Source organism: Oryx dammah, unplaced genomic scaffold (assembly GCF_014754425.2).
Source record: "Oryx dammah isolate SB20612 unplaced genomic scaffold, SCBI_Odam_1.1 HiC_scaffold_13, whole genome shotgun sequence".
NCBI lineage: Eukaryota > Metazoa > Chordata > Mammalia > Artiodactyla > Bovidae > Oryx > Oryx dammah.
In genome coordinates this window covers 6915521-6927774 of record NW_024070197.1, presented here as the reverse complement: position 1 = coordinate 6927774, position 12254 = coordinate 6915521, and the positions used below count along the sequence as shown (strand labels likewise).

The 12254-nt window shown below is 45.1% G+C and overlaps 1 protein-coding gene and 1 pseudogene across 6 annotated transcripts in view; one reads left to right on the top strand and one right to left on the bottom strand.

The window, feature by feature from the left end:
* LOC120871952 (zinc finger protein 665-like) overlaps positions 1-12254 on the top strand; it is a 385017-nt gene that overhangs the window by 218284 nt on the left and 154479 nt on the right. The window contains exons 1-2 of one of the 6 annotated variants that reach the window (XM_040252024.1): positions 5879-5927; positions 8058-8116. The exons of 2 other annotated variants lie outside the window; for them this stretch is intronic. The gene's annotated coding sequence lies outside the window, so the exon portion shown is untranslated. Of the gene's footprint in view, positions 1-5836; positions 5928-8057; positions 8117-12254 lie in introns of those variants that run through there. 3 more of the 6 variants (XM_040252012.1, XM_040252025.1, XM_040252016.1) reach the window with 3 other exon arrangements.
* On the bottom strand, positions 6093-11643 carry LOC120873064 (annotated as a pseudogene).

The window sequence follows — 12254 nt, the reverse complement described above, 5'->3', positions numbered from 1 at the left end:
TTCGGCCTTAGGCCCCAGAGACACCGCCTTTCGGGATATTTTCCTGCTTAAAACTTAACCGTTAGTACCTACGCCTGTGCCTTGTAAATTCCCCTGCGCGAGGGGGATTCGGGCACGTCCACCTCCACCGCCTCACCCTGTCGGCTCCTGGAGGCCGCGTCGACAGCCCCGCTCCCGAAGAAGCCGCGTCGTCTCCCCGGTCCTGGGATTCTGGAGAGCCCGCCCCGCCCGAAACCTCCCTGGCTCCCAGCCTCTCTGCCCTCGTCTCCTTAGGCCGATTGTTCTGCCCCGCAGGCCTCCCTTCCTGGTCAGTCCCTTTTCCTCACCCCTGGGCTGGACGTGTGACACCCAGTGTTTTTCCGTCACGAGTCCCTCTTGTTGGATAAGGTGCTCTTTTGATAGGCGGGCGTTACATTTACTCATTTCTGTAGATACGTGGGCGAGGGGGATCAGAAGAAGAAGTGACTGAGAGTGAAAGGCAAACTCAGAAGTGGAAAACAGTGAGAGAACCGACGGGGTTCTCAGCCCAGGATGGCTGAGGCATTTGCAAAGGGATGGTAAAATGAAATAGAGTTAGCCCTTAAAGTAGCGGGTGAGTGAAAGAATAATGGACAAAGGCGTGGGATCTCCAGGAGTTGGAGACAAGGAGACAGGGGCCCCGCGTCTGCGGTAGGAGGGCTGACAGGGGTGATCCTAGGAGAGAAACAGGGATAGGTGTTGACTAGAAGAGAAGAGAAGGAAGGAAGCCTAGACACCTGGAGTGCCCCAGAGTGGGAGTGTAACGGGGAGAGAAGGGGTGTGACTAGAAGACAGAGAGGGAGCAGAGTTGGAGAAAGAAAGAGACAGTTGTATAGATGTTTAGGACAACTAGAAGGGTGGGGTTGGGGAGAAGAGCAGCAAGAGGAGAAACAAGTTGCCGAGGCGGGCAGGACAGGTGTGAGGGAAGAAATAGGAGGGCAGAAACAGCATCCCACCTGAGGCAGTGGACACCAAAGGACTGTTCCACATAGTGAGGTCTTCTGTTTTTGCGGTTGTGGCAAACGAAGGTGAGGCGTTGATTCTAAGCCTGAAGCAGCCTGTTTTCCACTTGTCAGATCAACTTCTAAAAACTTACATTGTCTGAGGAAGAAGCTGGGAAGAGGAGGAAAAAAGGCAAGAAAAGAGGTATGGTTGTTTCTCAGGTAAAATCATATTCTCAGTTGATTCTCAGTCTGTCCTTCCTGAAATCCCTTCTTTGGACTTACTAATCGTCTCTGACTCTGAAGTATCCTTCCTGACGCCTGTACATACCCACACTCACCAGGGAACTTCCCTCAGGGCCTGTCATCTCCACTTAGATCCCATCTTCCCATGACCCAGTGGCCTGGACCTTGTGTGGAGGGCACCATCCTGGGCAGGGCTTCACACCCACAGGTTTGAGAAGGGGTCTCAGTGCTGTTGGGCAGCAGGGATTGCCTCGGGTCCTTCTGGATGTGCAGTCTGCTCTCTGTCAATCAGGATTAAGAAGCTGTGGGTGGAAGTCAGGTATTAACATGCACAGTACCTGGTAAAATCTGGAAGTAGACCTAAAAAGGGAAATTTGTTCTAAGGTAATTGAAGCGAAGTGAGTGAGTCACTGACTTCAAAATCTTGATTGGAAATGGGATGCAAAGTTCAGAATCAGGAATCAGTGATAGAGAGTGTGCTATTCCATCATCTGTTTGAAACTGTGACATGAATCTAAATCTCTGAGAGCTGGAAATTCACTGTCATTGCCTTCATTGTTCAGATTTTGTCTTTTCACTGTGTTCATTTTGTGGTTTGGCACAGAGATGTTTTTACTTTTGATGCAGGTGAGGTTTTCTCTTCATTGTTTAACCCATAGATTCACCATTTGTTATGGCAGCTGTCTTTTTTCCACTGGGTTTTCTTAGATTTTAAATATATGCAAATGGTTATTTCTGAACATTCCCTTCTGTTCCCTTGGTGTATAAATCCGTGTTTATGCCAGCAGTACAACATCTGGATGATATTGTGATATGGCTTGAAATTTTAAAAAGGGTGGCCTTCATCTTTCATCTTTGTACTTACTGAAGAGTATTTTTGCAGTTTGTTGTCCCCTTTATGACTTCTGTGATTCTTTATGACTTCTGGCAAGTTTTTTCTATTTCTACCAACATTTTTATTGTAAGCTTCATAATGAATTCATTAAATCTGTGGAACACTTTGAGTAACTTGGAAATATAGAGTACTGGGATTTCCAGTCCATGACTACTAGATTTATGTGTTTATTTTGGATTTCTTTTAGAAATGGTTAAGTAGTTTTCAGTGTATATGTTTCACCTCCTTGGTGAATTATTCCTAAGTATTTCATCCATTTTTAATACAATAGCAAGTAAAATTGTTATGTGATTTTCATTTCACATTGTTCATTGTGTATAGAAATGCAGCTGATTTGCACGTTGACTGTTGTATCTTGCAAGTTTGCTAAAATTGCTATTTGATGTGGCAGGAGGTTTTTTTGTGTCTGTATGGAATCTACAGTTTATACACAAAAGACTTTATCCTCTAGGGAAGAAGGTAACTTTCTAATTTTTCACCTTGAAAGTTTTGATTTCCTTTTCTTGTGTAATTGCTCTGGTTAGGGGTTTCAGTCCTTTGTTGAACAGTGATGCAGTGTGCACATCCTTGCCTTCTTCCTGATCTCAGAAGAAAAGTTTTCAGTCTTTCACCGTTGAGAACAATGTTCAGTTCAGTTCCAGTTCAGTCCCTCAGTCGTGTCCGACTCTATGCGACCCCATGAATCTCAGCATGCCAGGCCTCCCTGTCCATCAGCAACTCCCAGAGTTCACTCAGACTTACATCCATTGAGTCAGTGATGCCATCCAGAGCCATCTCATCCTTTGTCATCCCCTTCTCCTCGTGTCCCCAATCCCTCCCAGCATCAGAGTCTTTTCCCATGAGTCAACTCTTCACAAGTATTGCAGTTTCAGCTTTAGCATTGTTCCTTCCAAAGAACACCCAGGACTGATCTCCTTCAGAATGGACTGGTTGGATCTCCTTGCAGTCCAAGGGACTCTCAAGAGTCTTCTCCAACACCACAGTACAAAAGCATCAATTCGTCGGCGCTCAGCCTTCTTCACAGTCCAACTCTCACATCCATACATGACCACATAGCCTTGACTAGATGGACCTTTGTTGGCAAAGTAATGTCTCTGCTTAGTACAGAGATTAGGCAAAGTTGTTTTGTTGGGTAATCATCAGCTCTGGGCTTAAAGAAAAAAGTTTGTCCTTTTCTCCGCCTTGATAATTCCAGACCACTTTCTATCCTCCTCAAGAGCCCCAGACCCCTTTCTCCTCCTGGGGTACCCTGGACTTCTCAACCTACCTAGGAATTGACTCTCTCAGCTCTTTGGCCAAAGAGAAGTTTGTTTATTACAGTCCCAGAGGAAGCTTAACCTTTCCCCGAGTCCTCAGCCTGTCCTTCAACATGTATCATGTGTTCTTTCACCCGCCAGTGGTGCTGCAGCTCCATCAGACACAAAGGCAAGGTTTGTATCCACAACGCTCGCCATCTCCCTGCTGTGAGCTGGTTGTTCTTGAGTGTGAGGAGCATGAGGTGTGCTGCCTTGCCCCCTCTTCTCTCTTTGTGGGCTTGGATCTATTGGCTACTCAATTCTTAGTCCATATAGATCAGAGCTGATGCCCTAAGCGTCTAACCCCTGATCCGGTGCTGCTTTCCTCACAGTTGTCATATTTGAAAGATAGAATTGGAAAATGGGAAAGTACTGGCTGCTCTTTAATTTTATCTGGCACCTCAGAACCTGTAATGAACTGTCTTAGTCCCTGTCTGCCTCTTGAGATTGCTCAGCCGTTTCTGCTGTTCTCCTTTTGCTGCCATACATGTCAGGGTGTGTGGAATAAGCTGGTGGATTGGGTCTTCTGTGCCTGTTACTTAGGAAAACTGTAAGGACAGCAGTCCATCAAAGGGAATATGTGTGAATCTTTCAGGCTCTTAGCTTGGCATCTCTGGGTGGACCAAATAGTCTCATCTCAAGGTCTTAGGATATGAGACCCCCACATCTCATAGTTTTCCACCCTTGTACTGGTCTATCTAGGCTGGGAGTGTGGAATCTTTCTGACTTTGCCTTTTCCTTAGTTTGTATAATTTTTCCTTTTAAATTTGATTTTGAAGTATGTGGCTCTAGGGTCTGAAGTCATGTCCGGGTTCTTTGCTGTGGCAATCTGCCTGTGTTTACAGGGCAGCTCCTCCTGGATTCTCTGTGGTGTGGGTTTACTGGGTAAGATAAAATTTTTAAACGAGAATACTTTCCCTTATTGGTTGTAATATTTTCCTGCTGCATACAGAATTACCACTTGAAGCTACTTAGTATAGTGGTCAGTGTGTTCTGTGATATGAGAAAGTATATGAAGACTTTGACCTGTACATCTTTTTCTGGCTTTGAGTGATGTCAGAGAAGCCTGCGTGAAGGGCACTGTGATCGTGTTGTTCACGTGTACTATCACCATGCCCTTTGAGCCTCACCAAGAGGTGTAGGAACTTCTCCTGACAAGGGTACTGTCCAGGTTCACAACCTCATATTTGTGAGGCTGTTGAGTAAACTGTTGCTGATGCTGCTTGCTTGTCACCTGGGTGCTATTGATCATTCTGCCTCCACACTTAATTTTGTAGCAACTTAATGACAGAGCTTATGTAGTGGAGTGATAACTTCAGTGATGAACCATCATTTGTTTTTTTTCAAGGCATAGCTACTTTCCTTTTTTTATATTTGTATGCATTATAAATGATTGTCTTTTATTTTTGTCATTAAGTTTCTATTTTATGTTACTCTTTGTATTTTATTTGCAATATGTGGGATGGTTGGTTAAGAAAGCTCCCCCATCCCTGTGGTGGAATTGGTGATCAGTACTTTGTAGAGTTCTTTATGTATTCTTAATGTTAAACTATTATTGAATATATGCTTGGCAATTTTTTGGTATTATAGTGTACATTGTTTTTTCACTGCTGAGGATGGTTTACTGCACAATATTTGATAATTAGGATGTGTGCAATTTACCTTTTTTATTTTGTTGGTGTGACTTTTGGTGTTGTATCTGATAAATCATTGGTGAATCCACTGTCGGGAATCATTTTTAGGTTATCTATACGAAATTGTGGATGCTAGGCAAACTTATTGTTATAATCATTTCACAGTATACATATCAGTTAATTTTTTCTCTGTAGCTTAAATATATACAGTGATATTTGTGATTGTAAGAGTTGCTTATAAAACCCCTTTATGTCATTGTTTAAAGAGTTGGGTTTAGAAAGGGGAAATAATTAAAACACGTTGGATAAAAGAAACAATAACGCAGTTTATAATCATTTAAAGTGTCTTGCTCTTAAAAGGCTGTGGTTAGTGACCCAAATGATCACATCCCTTAAGTCCTCCCTCTCAGACACCCAGGTACTGACCCTAAGTTTGCTGTTTTGTAGTGTATGAGTAGGGAATAGCCCATTTCTACCCAGGCAGAGTTTTGTATTTGTAATACAGAGACTAGTCCCATTTTTGTTTCTTAAAACTGCCCAAGTTCCCAGATCCCTGAATTGCTTCAGCCTCACTAGCAGGATCTGAGCACAACATGCTGTGAAAAGCAGTTTTTATTGAGAATAAACCCTTTTAGTCTTAAGAGGAAGTATCTTGGCTTCCGACATAACTTGAAGCTTTTACCTGAGCAGTGTTACAGACGGTAACTTAATACTGTAAAGGTAACAGGCCCCGCCCCCTCCGCTCCCCGCCCCTCCCAGGAACTCTGCGCACAGCGGGTGCTCGCCCCGCCCCTGGTCGGAAGCCACGGCTCTAAAACCAAAAGCTCTTTCCCACAGAGCCGGAAGTCAGAGAGCGTGGAGCCGAGGTCCCCGAGCGGCGCCTAAGCTTCCTTCTAGAGTAAGTTTGCAGAGCTCGCCAACCCTCCAATCCCCACCTCCGCCCCTGCTCACTCGTCCTCATGGTGTGGGAATTGCCAGCGACCTGAAAACCCTGGCACCCTGTGCTCGCTCCGAATAAACGCTGCAGCTGCCGTTGCGGCCCAGTTATCTTTTCGTTCGGGTTTTAAGTGTTGCTGAGGCGGTTTCGGCCCTGGTGCGCGTAAACCCCGCTTCTGGCGACATTTTCCTGCTTAAAACCCTTTTTGACCTCTGGCCTCGCCAAGTAAAGCCCTCTCTCGCGAGTTGGAGTCGCGCCCGCCCCGTCGCCTTCTCGACCGCTGGAGGCAGAGCCCAGATAGGCCGCGCCCTCTCCCCGGTCCCGGGATTCCGGCGAGGCCGCCCCGCTCCTGAGCCCCCTCCCTCCCAGCCCCTCCGTCCTCGCGTCTCCTGAGGCAGCTCCTTCTGCCCCGCAGCAGCCCCCTTTCCTGTCAGCCCGTCCCGTCACCCCGCATAGGGTAGGTGACCTGGGCCAGCCATGTGTGTCCCATACCCAATTCAACTCGGGGGAAAAGGTGCTCTTCCGGTCCGGGGGCGTCTCGTTCTGTCGCCCACTCAGTAAATTGAGGAGGCAGGAGGATCAGGAGAAGCAGAGTCAGAAGGACTGAGAGAAATAACTGAAACCGAGGAGAAAAGCATCAGCGAGAACCAATGGGAAAACAGAATGGCTGAGGAATTTGCAAAGGGATAGTCAAGTCAAAGAGGTTAAGCCTTGAAAATAGCCAAGTGAGTAAAATAGAGAAGTATTAATAAATTAGAAAGCCAGATCTCCAGGGATTGGAAAACAGCATAGGGAGAACTGCCCTGTCTCAGTGATAGGAGCGGGGAGGCGAAGGGCGATGAGGGACGTCAGAGGTGGAGAGTCCCTAACTGGGTTTTGGCCAGGTTTGAGTCCAGGCCTCTTGAGTTAGGGTCCTGAGTTGTGTTTTCACCCGGTTGGAATCCCGCCACAAGGGTTCAAGTCTCAATCTGAGGTGGGCGGTTTTATGGTGCTGGCAGAGAAAGGTAGGAGCAGAGGGAGAAAGGGCTGGAAGGAAGCATAGCCACATGGCCTGCCAGAGAGTGAGGAGGAAGGGAGAGTCACAGCGAAAGAAGAGGAGTAATCTGGAGCGCAGAGAGGGAGCCGAAATGGGGGAAGAAAGAGGCAGACATAGGTATGGATTTTTGAAAGACTCAGGAAGGTTGGTGAGAGAGAGCATTTCGAGGGAGAACGAATTGCAGCAGCCTGGACAGGACACGTGTGAGGGAGGAAATAGGACAGGAACAGCAGGAGAGCAGAGGGGGAGAAAGAGACACCGAGACCCAGATGAAATAGGGAGCGAGGTGAACAGAGGGGTAAGCTCGATCCAGGTGTGGCCAGTTTTTGGATACAGATGATTTTTTTAGTTATACAGAGGAGGATGAGAATTTCAAAACTCCTGTCTTTGAGGCTTGTGTCTTTTTTTATTACTTGTGGCAGAAGATGACTTTCCTTTGCAAACCCTATTGAGCCTGGGGCAGTGGCTTGATTCACTGAGTTGTGAGTGACCCCCTTCTCTGGTCCTATCATAAGGTAGAGGTCAGGGAAGAAGAGACCTGGAGCAAGAAATGACCGTCTCTAGAGTGTCACACTGTAGTAGGTTTGTTTTTTTTTTTTTTTTGATGAATTTTTTTGGCTGTGCTGTGCTGTGGGCTCAGGAGTTGTGCTTCCCAGGTTCTAAAGCACAGGCTCAGTAGTGGACAGGCTTAGTGGCTTGAACTTGTGGGATCTTCCTGAACCAGGGATAGAACCCACGTCCCCTGCATTGTCAGGCAGATTCTTATCCACTGTATCATTATTGGGTAGCATTTTTAAAGGAACACTTTTTTTTTTTTTTAAACGGATTCACATTTTCTCCTTTCTTTATGTATGGTGCTTTTTGTAGCTTGGAATAGGTCTTAATTCATTCAGTTTCTGTACTCATTTTTAACTTCAGAAATAAGCTTTTTTAGTTTCCAGTATTCTACTTTTATCATCCTTTTCTAAATACGATTATTCTCCACATTTTTTTAACCTTTGACACCAGGTTTTTAGATTAAAAATCATTCAGTTATTTTTCCAAATTTTTTTCAGATTCATTCCTTGCCTGAGTGCTTTCTTCCCTTCATCTCATACATTTCAAATTTTCTTCGGTAAGTAGTAAACCATCTTAGACTATTTTGTGCCATACTTACCAAAAATGTCACCTCGTTTATCAGTTCTAATGAGGTAGATGAACCTAGAGTCTATTATACAGAGTGAAATAAGTCAGAAAGAGAAAGACAAATACTGTACATTAATACATATATGTGGAATTTAGAAAGATGGTACCAGTGATCCTACATGCAGGGCAACAAAGGGAGACACAGATGTAAAGAACAGACTTTTGGACTCAGTGGGAGAAGGTGAGGGTGGGATGATTTGAGAGAATAGCACTGAAACATGTAAATTACCATATGTAAAATGGAATGATCAGTGCAAGTTCAATGCATGAAGCAGGGCACCCAAAGCCAGTGCTCTGGAACAACCCAGAGAGATCTGGTGAGGAGGGAGGTGGAAGAGGGTTCAGAATGGGGGGTGGCTGATGCTGCTGCTAAGTTGTCTCAGTCGTGTCCGACTCTGTGTGACCCCATAGACGGCAGCCCACCAGGCTCCTCTGTCCCTGGGATTCTGCAGGCAAGAATACTGGCATGGGTTGCCATTTCCTTCTCCAATGCATGAAAGTGAAAAGTGAAAGTGAAGTCGCTCAGTTGTGTCTGGCTCTTAGTGACCCCATGGACCGCAGCCTACCAGGCTTCACCATCCATAGGATTTTCCAGGCAGGAGAACTGGAGTGGGGTGCTATTATAGTCACTGCTACTGCTAAGTCACTTCATTCGTGTCCAACTCGGTGCCACCCCATAGACAGCAGCCCACCCCCCATCCCTGGGATTCTCCAAGCAAGAACACTGGAGTGGGTTGCCATTTCCTTCTCCAATGTATGAAAGTGAAAAGTGAAACTGAAGTCACTCAGTCGTGTCCGACCCTCAGTGACCCCATGGACTGCAGCCTTCCAGGCTTCTCCGTCCATGGGATTTTCCAGGCAAGAGTACTGGAGTGGGGTGCCATTGCCTTCAGTCTGTTAATGAAATAAAGGAATGTTTTAAAACTCAGAATGGCACCAGGCCCCTCATCCATAGATGCATTTTGGCATAATCTTGGCACCAGATGATTCATCCCAGGCCAAAAATGATTGATTTGAATCTTGTAGAAGGGCAGATTACCTTGCAAATAGTTTTGTTTACATAGATTAGGGGACAGTATCTGAGTATAACATACTGGTTTGTGAAGTAGGTTCTGAGCCATTAGGCGGAACAGACTTGAAGACAGAGTCTGGGGTAAATGCATAGTCCATTCACATAGCTTAAGACAAACATTTCCATAAGAAAAATGCCTTGGTTAACTCAAGATTTGAGAATAGTTAACTTCAGGTAAAACCAGGTGTCATTATGGCAACAAGGTATGTTAAAAGAAACCTCCTTTTAAATTTGTATAGAGAATGACAAAAGTATCGCTGGTTTGTTTCCTCCTGCCGCTTAAGAGAGATAAAAATGTCTGACACTTCCAGCCTATTTCCTCTATTTGGAGACCCCTGGCCTTCCCGCCTGTTACCCTCTCATTCCCCCCTTTTCTTTTAGAAGAATTATGTTGCCTGGGGACAAGGGGCATCATTCTCGTTCCATAACTGCTTCCGAGCTGAAAATGGGCTTTGTCCCTAAATTGGTGAGGCAACGGCAACATGTTCTCCTAACCCTCAAATAGTAGTTGGAAGAAGCTGCAGCAGTAGCAGGAGTTTGAGCAACTATTGCAGTAAGGGGGACCCCTTCCAGGGTCCGAAACTGAGCTCTTGTCTAACACTCATAAATGCATTGCCCGAGGAGACATATGTGCTGACAAAGCAAGAGATTTTATTGGGAAGGGCACTTGGGTGGAGAGCAATAGGGTAAGGGAACCCAGGAGAACTGCTCTGCTGGGCAGCCCACAGTCTCGGATTTTATGGTGATGAGATTAGTTTCTGGGTGGTCTTTTTCCAATCATTCTAATTCAGTCTTTCCTGGTGGTGCACACATCGCTCAGCCAACATGGATGCTAGCGAGAGGGATTCTGGGAAGTGGACAGACACTCCATGTCTCCTTTCGACCTTTCCCAAACTCTTCAGGTTAATGGTGACTCATTAGTTCCGTGTTCCTTATCAGGATCTCCTGTCATAAAACAACTCATGCAAATGGTTACTATGATCCCTGGCCAGGGTTGGGGGTTTCAATCAGTGTGCTTCCCCTAACACAGCCATTTGTAACTTAAAAGCTTTCGTGCAACTAGAAACAAATCCAGTTACACAGTTACAGATGCAGGGAGCAAACAGCCAAAACAAAACAATCAGAATTATTGTAAGTAAGATAGTTTTCCACCATGGGGCACTAGTTAACATGTCCCAAAATGAGGCAGTTGAGGCTTCAGGAATATCCATAGCCCCAGTCATCTTGTTCATGTGTTTAGTCAAATGAATAGCATTAGGGCTCATATTAGGTATATATGTACAGCATTGGGTATGAATAATGGCACAAGTTCCTCCTTGCGCAGCTGTCAGAATATCTAAAGCCAATCTGTTTTGTAAAACCACCTTTCTCATTTGTGCTTGTTCAGCATTAAGAGCTGAAATAGCTTTTTGAGAATCTTGTAATGCCTGTTGAGTAAAATTAGTCAAAGCATCCACTCGTAGCATATCATCTGTAGTTCCCAAAGAGGCAACAAAGACTGCAGCCAAATAATCATACCAGTGAAATACAGACCTTGCCCACCAAGTTTTAAGGTGGGGTAAATTAGGAGGCTTTTCTGGAAGCTCTGAAAATATAAAGCCGTGAGTAAAGGCTAGACCCAGGGTGCATCTCCCTATCCAACCAAGGGGAAGCCATGCCCATAAGTAAGAGCCATATATCCAATAGATCCTGTTTGGAGCAAGCCAGCTGACTGAGATATCCAGTCCCAATTAGTGCCTGGCCAGACAAAGGGAGGACCTGAATTGGGGTTGGAAAACCCGGGAATGATTACATTGCATACATCCTGAGGCAAAAATCCCAATCATTTCTAATCATTGTAATTAAGTTGTTGGCTGACTTTTGAGGATGGCTCTGTTTGTTCCCAGCATATAGGGGCAGTAGATACTAGACGTCCTTTTTCAGGAGTTAGCCATATAACCTCATCCCATATTTGATAAACGTCAGGTAAAAAACCATTAGATCCAGACCTAATTGCCTTATGTGTAGCGAAATAGTCATTAAACTGAGACAATGTATAATCAAAATTAAAAGTCACATTATGTCCATAGTTGAAGTACAAAGTGTTGCACCAGTCCAATTTAGGGTTGGTAGATGCCATCAGATGTAGAAGAGGCATCACATATGATTGCTGTCGAAGGTATTCGCGCAGATTTGGAGAAAGTCTTTTTCTTGAAGTGGAGATGTCCACCACAGGAAGCCTTTCATGATGAAGAGGGGAGTGCTCCACAGACCCAGCAGTTAGACCAATTGTGGAATGCAGCATAGGAGTGAGCCCAGGAGAGGAAGTCATTGTCTTGAGGATCAAACAGCACACTCAGGATTTTTGGAACCAGCAGTAGGCTCACATAGATTATCAGGCCCATCTGAAAGGTACAAAGTCAGAGCATAGAAAGTAAAGACATAAAATGAAGTCACTTAATTCTGGTCAGGGTGCCACCTCTTAACTCAAGTGTGATGTACCCACGAACCAATTCCTGGCACTTTGACAGCTGTGGAAGAAGAAAGAATTACCTGGTAAGGGCCTTCCCAGAGGGACTCGAGGGATGGGCCCCCAGATCCCAATGTTTTTATGAGGACCTCGATTCCTGGCTCAAATAGAGGCTTGCTTGACTCAGAGGCTAGGTCAGGAGTCATCTCCCAGAGTTCTGTTAATGCCTGTTGAAAAGCTGAGAGCTGAGTTATATAACTAGTTAATTCCAAGGCTTCAGGGTCTATAACTATGTCTGTGCATAAGAAACACCTTCCATAAATACATTCAAAGCTGGACAGTCCTTCCCTTTTGGGGGCAGTTCAAGCCCTCATTAAAGCTATGGGTAGGACTTTAATCCAGTTGTCCTGTGTCTCTTTAGTTAATTTGTGCAAATGTCTTTTGATAATGTCATTAGATTTTTCAACCTTTCCTGAAGATTGGGGTCTCCAGAAACAGTGTAAGTCATACTCTATTTCTAGAGCTTCAGATACCCCCTGAGTTACA